We start from the raw sequence: 8,905 nt of genomic DNA on the forward strand, positions 1-8,905 counted from the left end.
CTGGTAGTTGTTGTTCTCTTTGACATCTTGTGGGAGGGTGTTCCACAGGGTGGGTGCCACTACCGAGAAGGCCCTCTGCCTGGTTCCCTGTAACTTGGCTTCTCACAGTGAGGGAACCACCAGAAGGCCCTCGGCACTTGACCTCAGTGTCCTGGCAGAACGATGGAGGTGGAGACGCTCTTTCAGGTATACTGGACCAAGGCTGTTTAGGGCTTTAAAGGTCAGCACCAACACTTTGAATTGTGCTCGGAAATGTACTGGGAGCCAATGTAGGTCTTTCAAGACCGGGGTTATGTGGTCTTGGCAGCCGCTCCCAGTCACCAATCTAGCTGCCAATCTAGTGTCACAAAAGGGGGAGAGAACCTTTCCTCTATCCACTTTCTGCATAATTGTATAAACATCAGGTCCCCTCTTACTTGTTGCAACTTGCCTTCATACTGGTATCACACCGTCCCTCCATTCTTCACACAATGAATATTAAACTATGGAATTTGCTTCCATGACGGCCAGAAGCTTAGATGGTTTTAAAAGGGGGTTGGGAGTGGAGGGTAAGGCTGTTGAGGCTTACTAGTCATGACCACTGGAATCAGAAGCAGATTGACCCTCGTGAAGAACAGTGGGAGAGCCCTACTGCCTTCAAGCCATGCTTGAGGGCTTCCCAGGGGCCTCTGGTTGGTCCTGCTGAGAAACGGGATGCTGGGTTAGCTTGGCCTTTGATCTAATCCATCAGGGCTGCTCTTATGTTCTTAGAAGTTGAAAGAACTGAAAGCTGCAACAAGCTGTGCATGCTCCAGTTTCAGATTTCCAGACTGGAGGAGCAATAAAGAGATGAAATAGGGGGAGCCCTCTTATCCGAACTGAGGAGCATTCAGCCCTGACAGCTCTCCCTCCCTCCCACTGTCTACAGTGGTATATCCCAGGCTCTGATTTACCATCTCATCTGCTGTATGGGAGAACTAGCCAGGGAATCCTCCTCCTGCTTTCTAATTTACACTCCTGCCTGTTGTGTACAAACATGTCCTTGTCAATGCCACCTTTTTAGAACGTAATGGAAACCAATAAGGCCTGCCGCCAGCCAGCCAGCCAGCCATGTTGCTGTGGAAATGTCAACCTCTGTTATCATTAAGCATCCAATTAGGTGAAGGGAGTCAATATCTGATCATTAATATTGGCAAACCACGGGGAGCGAAAAGCATGGGGTCAATTTCTCATTTGTTAGAACTTGGCATTTTGCAAGGGCCTCACACTGCAGTACAGTAAGCATGCATGCTAATTTTGGCTGAAGTTTAATTAGACACACATTCAGTTCTTGCTTGCAGTGCTGGAGCTGGAGCTATCAAGTCTGTGGGACTGATAGCTGCGTCTGTGTCAGAGAGAGAGTCTCAACGGATGGAACGCACATTGCTGTCACCATCATGTTCACTGAAATATTTGGGGTTCATAAAAGTTCAGGAGTTCAATCCCCATAGCACTAGGTCAGCCAGCTAATTGCAGGAGGGTTTAGGAAGCTGCCACAAACTGAGTCACTTCTTAGGAAATGTGCAGATATCAACTGAAGTTTGTACATTCTCCAGCTCTTGTGCATAATCTCCAATATGTTAATATATGCACATTTCCCAAGGCCCGTTGGAGATGATATATATTGACAAGGAATTGCACACAATTTCCTCTTCATTGGAGAACTATGTGCACATTCTCCACAAGGCCTGGTGAATGGTGCACAATGGCCAGTGATTATGCACATTAGCCCCTCAATTTAAATTCCACTGAACGCATACAGAAACATGCACCAATATAGTGCAAAATTTCCACACTCAAAACATTTTCATGTGGGCTTTTAAGGAGATATGAAATCCATCTTGAAAAGCACCCTACTTTGGGAGCCTCATGTATTTTAACCCCCTGGTGTGCTGTTGCTTCTGTACCATTTCTGGAGTGTCTTTCTCCTTCAGTGAATGATGCTTTTCAATCAGGTATCACATAATGAACATGTGGATGTACTGGCAGCTCACAGTCAGCCAGTCATCACCTGATGATGACACTGAGTGGAAACAAGACCCCTATTCTGCTGTGACTCTGAATGGGAGTGGGGAGAGATACATGTCCCCATTGTCAAGGCAATCAGGATGGCAACCTCTGTCTGACCATGTCTGACCAGCACTACATGGTGAGACTTCAGCCATTTTGCTCCTCAATCCTGCCTCTTGGTCTATTCGCTCATTCTGACTTGCTCTTCAGTCCTAACTGCTGGCTTGCCTCACAGTACAGTAGTACCTCTGGTTAAGAACGTAATTCGTGCTGGAGGTCCGTTCTTAACCTGAAACTGTTCTTAACCTGAGGTACCACTTTAGCTAATGGGGCCTCTCGTTGCCGCGCCGCCGGAGCATGAGTTGTGTTCTCATCCTGAAGCAAAGTTCTTAACCCGAGGTATTATTTCTGGGTTAGCGGAGTCTGTAACCTGAAGCATCTGTAACCCGAGGTACCACTGTATCTGCTTCTCCACTTACGTCAGACTAGGACAAATTTGTCCATCATCATCATCATCATCATCATCATCATCATCATCATACATTTTTATTTATACTCGGCCCTTCCTGGTTCAAAAACTGGGCTGAGGGCTGCTAACAACAAATTTAAAACACTTAATTGTAAAATAACATAAAATACAGCATAAAAACATGATTAACAATAAAATTCAAAGTTCAGAAACCAATTTAGGGGAAATCCATCTAATAAGCATGAGATAATCAGCAGGGCTAGCTGGCTGAATTAGTCCTACTTGGGCCAGTGAGGAGGCCAGGGGAGAATTAGCTGTGGGGTCTCAGAGCGGGTAATCTTCATAAAAGGGGAGGGGGAGGGAAGAGAAGAGAAATAGAAGATCAGGCTGAATTCAAATTAAAGGCCAGGTGGAATAGCTCTGTCTTACAGGCCCGACGGAAGGAGGTTAAATCCTGAAGGGCTTTAGTTACCTTCACATTTTTTCCATTTTGCCAATTTTTTACTTCAGGTGGCTTTCTCAAAGTGAATTCACCAGCATTTTACTGTGCAATCCAAAATAAGATCTGCCAGGATGAGTGAGTGAGTTTGGACTAGGCAGTTGTTGGGCCAGCATATTATCTAACTCATCCTGGCTCAGCTAAGGGTCCAATGCTGTAATTCCCTCAATCTGGCTGAGCCAGGGCTATTGGGGTGCACCTGGCAGAACTTAAACCAGCAGGACCTATGCCAGCACAAGTCCCCCCAAAGGGGTGTTTCAGAGGGTGGGTATGGGCTTACACCTATTCCAAAACTCTTTCAACTCAGTCAGTTGACCTGGCAACCTATTGGCACTTAAAAGCTGGCAAAAAAGGGTGGTGTAAATCAAAATCTATTTTAAAGGCTTGTTCTCCCTCTGGCAGGCTTGGGTGGGCTCTCCCAATGGTAGCCCAGCTCCTAAATGGAGTTTGGAATAGCAACAACTTTCACTAGCTTAATTATAGTTGGCATGAGTTCCTGAAAAGCCACTTCCGAGCTGGAGAGGAGGTGGGGTTGCGGGCTTCACGCCCCTCCCCACACACATGGGGGCTGGCTCACAGCCTCCACGATACTAGGGGGAATCCTCGGACACGTCATCTCCCCGGGCCAGCCAATCGACTGGTCCGGGAGGCGTGGCCTGCCCCATTTAGAGCTGGCGCGGCCGAGAATCTCCCTCTTTCCGTGCTCCAGCTGCTCAGGTTTTCCCACCCTCCCACCCACTTAGGTTTGCCTTTCTGACATTGCTATGGACTTTGGTTGGTCGCCGTCAAGGGGCCTGGTAGGAATTTCTTCCACTTGGCAAATTGGCACCGGCCATTTGGTTTTTCGCCTACCTCGTAGCAAATCGTCACAACTCCTTGGGCATTGGTGGTTAGGCATTGGTAAGGGTATTGCTCTGTAGATGGAAGAGGGGAGGTAGCGCCATCACCTGCCCCACATATTGAAGGGTAGTCCAATAATGGATTCCGGGGGGCGTGACCCTGTCTGAAGCCTATAGAGGTGAGGGCCTAAGGCACACCCCCAAGCGGTGACCCCGGGGGAGCTCCTAGTTGATGTGAATCAGCAGGACTCCCCCTTGCCGGTCTTCAAGCAAGCAGGCTGAAGCCGGTTAGTTGATAGGACCAATGTCTAAGCCAATGCCGCTCAATTCCTGTAATCAATAACGTTGTGGCCTAATTTTACCCATTAACCTAAAATTCTGGTGTCTTGTGTCTTTATTTCCAAGGGGGGAGGCGGAAACTCGCCACACAATTTAGGACTGTTATGTGAGTGTGGATTTCTCTTCATACAGACATTTTTGAAAGCCTTCTCCTCACCTGATTTATTTTTGTATGTTATATTCACTTATTGTTTATTGGCTACGTCGTGAGCCTCTTTGGGCACAGTTTTGAGGGAAAACTGGTTTGCAATTAAACAGATTATGACAATTCCACAGACACCCCGTGCCTACCTCAAACTACAGCTCACATCCCAGCCCAGACACTCCCCAACCTCCTTGCGACACAACTAGGGCCACATTTTCACCATATGTCTAAAGAGCTACAATACCACGAGACAGGAATGTCCCCCCCAAGGAATTATGGGAAGTGTAGTTTATCAAGGGTGCTGAGAGTAGGTCCCCATTCCCCTCAAAGAACTTCAATTCCCAGAATTCCCTGTGAAGAGGGATTGGCCATTAAACCACTCTTTGAGGGGAAAGGTGGGGGTCTCCTAATAACTTTCAGCACCCTTAAGAAACTACAGCTCCCAGAATTATTTGGGGGAAGCCAAGACTGTTCAAAATGGTATGAAACTGCTTTGAATGTATGCTCTTGGTGAAGTACCCAGGTCTGACTGAAGAGAGAGGAAGAGGTAGTGTTTATGCTTTGCCTACATGGACACATTTCATTCCAGAATTTCCAAGTGTCGTTATTTTCCAGGGACAGTCCCAGATTTACAGATGACATCCCGGTTTCTGATTTGATCCAGGAATGTTCCACTTTTCCTTAGGACGTCCCTATTTTCACCAGAGAAATGTTAGAGGGTATGGAGTTATGTGACCCAAGAGCCAAGGAGATAAGTAACTATACAACCTTCAGGAGACATCTGAAGGCAGTCCTGTATAGGGAAGTTTTTAATGTTTTATTATGTTTTTCTATATACTGGAAGCTGCCCAGGGTGGGTGGGCAACCCAGCCAGATGGGCAGAGTATAAATAATAAAATTATTGTTGTTGCTGCTGCTGTTGAATAGGCTGCCCCTATTTTCATCAGAGAAATGTTGGAGGGATGTCATTCCCATTCCTTTATGAGGCTGTGCATAAAATTGAAAGCGAATCCTTTTATATGCAGCAAAGGGGTTCATAAAAACCCTTTTGCATGTATATATGTACTATCAAGCCCTTTTAGTGGCTTGCTATCCCCCCCCCCCTTCTCGTTGTTTCTTCAATTGTTTTGAAACATGATGGGGAAAGAATAAATAAATGTACTTTGCTGCAAGCATATATTTTTTTTAATGACAACATGCGAGTTTGATAGGAGCATCAAAGTACTGAGGCCACGGAAATTATGGAAATGAGGCATTCTAGTTAAAGAACTTTCAAACCCTCCAGCTCTTTTGAAGAGTGTTAATTCAAGAAATTAGATACCAAATTTTAACTTTTTCATGCTAATAACAGTTTCATAATGGGGAGAAAAACTCGTTAGGAAAGGTGACAAATATGAGATTCTATTGAATGAACATTTAGATTCAGAACTCTTTTGAGTGCGCCCTGGGATATATTTACACAGCCGACGACTCTCTGATGTTATTAAGTAATTTATTTGAGAAAAGTCTCCATTCATGAGTTTGCATAAGGACAATATCAGGTTTACAGAGGCTTCTGTTGTCAGTAGAGCAAATCCCTAATATACAGTGATTATTGCTTTAAGATTTTCATTACCCTGGTCAATATACTGCCTGATATATATACAATCTCAGTTTCATCAGCTCCAAGTGTCCATTAAGAAGAAGAAGAAGAAGAAAATGTTCAGTGTGAAATAAATAATGCTGGTTGCAAGATTAACTAAGCATCAGTTTTGCACAGGAAGAATAGCACAATCAATATTCTCTCCTTTTGATTCTCCCTTCAAAGTAGTACATTTAATGTAGGCAAACAAATTATAGTAAGGCAGAGAGAGAAATGCCTGTAGGGTTTAAGATCTGTCTTCTTTCAACAGTGGCTCAGCCCCCTTTGTTTGGCAAAAGCTGCTTCTGGGCATGGGGGAATCATGCCTTCTCCTTGCCCTTATTTGCCCTCAGTCTTTTGCCATTTATTCCGATTGGTTGTGGAGGTCTGTGATGTCATCACACATTTAGCTGCCTGACATCATTGACAAAAGCCCACATCCAGTTAGAATGAAGGAGCAGTATGGGCAAATGAGGGTTAAGGACAGTGAGTGCAGAGGACAAACAACGTAAAAAATATGGATGGGGTTTTTAGGGGCAGGGAACTGCACAAAAGTAGGATAGGTTTTTCAACACACAAAAGGAGCATGAAATGCGGTGAGCAGCTTTGGTTTGACCCCAAAATAAAGTGAATTTATATATCAAAAAATTAAATTTGCTCTCCCATAAATAATGTGTAATTCAAAGAGTCCTGCTGGACCAGCCTAAGGACCCATCTAGTCCTGTTCTCCTAATGAGCAACCAGATATTTACAGGAAATCAAGACATGGGCACAACACAACTCTTGGGATTCCCAACAGCAGGTGTTCAGAGCAATGCTGGCTCCAACATTAGAGGGAGAACACAGCCAATGGTGCTAGTACCACTGAACGACAACCTTTCCACTAAATCAGTGTTTCTCAAAGTTGAGTCTGTTGGACTACAACTCCCATCAAGAAAAAACTGCCCTAAATGAATGGGCTGGTGGGGTGTGTGGCCTGGAGAGAGAGAGAGGGTGTGGTCTGGGCAGGGGGTGTGGCCTTAAGAGAGTCCTGAGGCCAGATCAAATGGTCTTGGAGACAGAGTTGGCCCCAAGATTGAGGGAGCCCAGAGTGTGTTGTGCACATGTGACATCAAGCGCACGCCGAGCATTGCGTGGCATCACACGCATCTCTTGAGACCGCACAGGCCAGTGTGGACTTCTTCTAGGCTGTGTCGGTCCTCTCAGTGTCTCCTTGTGCTGCACAGGCTGGTTCGACCTTACACCAGGCTGCACTGGTCCCCTCAGTGCTTCCCTTCACTGTGCAGGCCTTACAAGATGCCGATCCTCTGGAGGAGGCCCAGCACTCTGGTGGAGCCAGGGACTGAAGTTGTGGTGTGTCCCAGGCCCCCTCATAATTGATGGGGTCGTGCCCCCTTCAAACAAAAGTTTAGGGGGGCAAAGACACCTCAGTCCTCTAGAGTTGGCATCTGTGATGGCCTGGGACTCGGGCTCGGACTCGGAACCAGAGGAGTCTCAGTTTGCACCAGATCCTTTGCCTGTGGCATCATCTGAACCAAGTCTGGGGCCTGATCCTGAAGAGTCCCAGTCTGCACAGGTTCCCCTGCAACAAACACCAGCTGGGCCTGCCCTGGCTCCAAATGCAGGGATTACCTCGTTGCCTTCAGCTGGGCCATCAACTTACAGCTGCTCCACTACCGGTTGAGTCAGGGGAGGCTGAGGTGGCCCCTGGGTCTAGTAACCCACTGATGCACAGACTAAGGTCTGGGAGAAGGAGAGACCTGAGTACTCGCAGGAGGAGTGCTCGTCTTTGGGCGAAACATGGAGGTGAGTCGCTGGGGAATCAGGACTGGTAATTACCCCAGGAAAGGAGAATGTTAGCCGCCCTCACAACAATCACTCTGTGAGGTGAGTGGGGCTGAGAGACTTCAGAGAAGTGTGACTGGCCCAAGGTCACCCAGCAGCTGCATGTGGAGGAGCGGGGAAGCGAACCCAGTTCACCAGATTACGAGTCCACCACTTTTAACCACTACACCACACTGGCTCTCATAATTAATGCTGTAAATGACATTGTCATTACATCATTCCACCCCATTCATTTTATTGCAAAGGAAAGGAAGTGTAAATGGAGGGGATTTTGGGAGGACCAATAATTTATGTACCATTTGTGGACTGAAAGCAACAACAGCAAATCCCAATCGTGTTCGCTGGATTGATTCCCTTTCCAGATATGAGATGAATAAGCAAACACCAGCAATTTCTGCTCCTGTGCTCCTGTGTCTGTTTTCACTGGAATTTTCTAGCATTCCTGTTCTCAGAGCACTTTAGAATTAACATGTGTGCGGGATTTTGAGCTTGTCTTACCAATATGATTGAGGTTGCATCAGCAGAAGTATATTGTCTAGATCAGGTGAAGTAATAGCCCCACTCTATTCTGCCTTGGTCAGACCACAACAGGACCATGTGCAGAGAGAACGACCAAGGTGATAAAGGGCCTGGAACCCGTGCCTTATGATGAACAATAGAAGGAGCTGGGTATATTTAGCCTGGAAAAGAGGACACTGAGAGGAGATATGATAGCCATCTTCAAATATCTCAAGAGCTTTCACGTGGAACATGGAGCAAGCTGGTTTTCTCCAGAGGCTAGGAGCCGAACCAATGGCTTCAAGTTCCAAGAAAGGAGATTCCAATTAAACATTAGGAATAACTTTTTAAATCTCAGATTACATCACAGTCTCATACTACATCACTGTCAACACAGCTGTGGGCAATGAGGGACAATCTTTGATCTTTGGTGGGAATGCCCTCGGGTTTCATTATTCTGGTCTCAAGTATATCAAGAAATATCTCAAATAATAAAATCATCTGTTCAGACCTCTCCACGGCTGTCATTGCTGAAAAACTGAACTGACAGCATAAAAGCTTGATTCTCTAAAGGGCTTTTGACATGGATGTTAGCTGCAGCTTGGATTTCAATAGCCCAGAA

This window comes from Podarcis melisellensis (genome assembly GCF_964234715.1).
Source record: "Podarcis melisellensis genome assembly, chromosome: 10".
Classification (NCBI taxonomy): Eukaryota; Metazoa; Chordata; class Lepidosauria; order Squamata; family Lacertidae; genus Podarcis; species Podarcis melisellensis.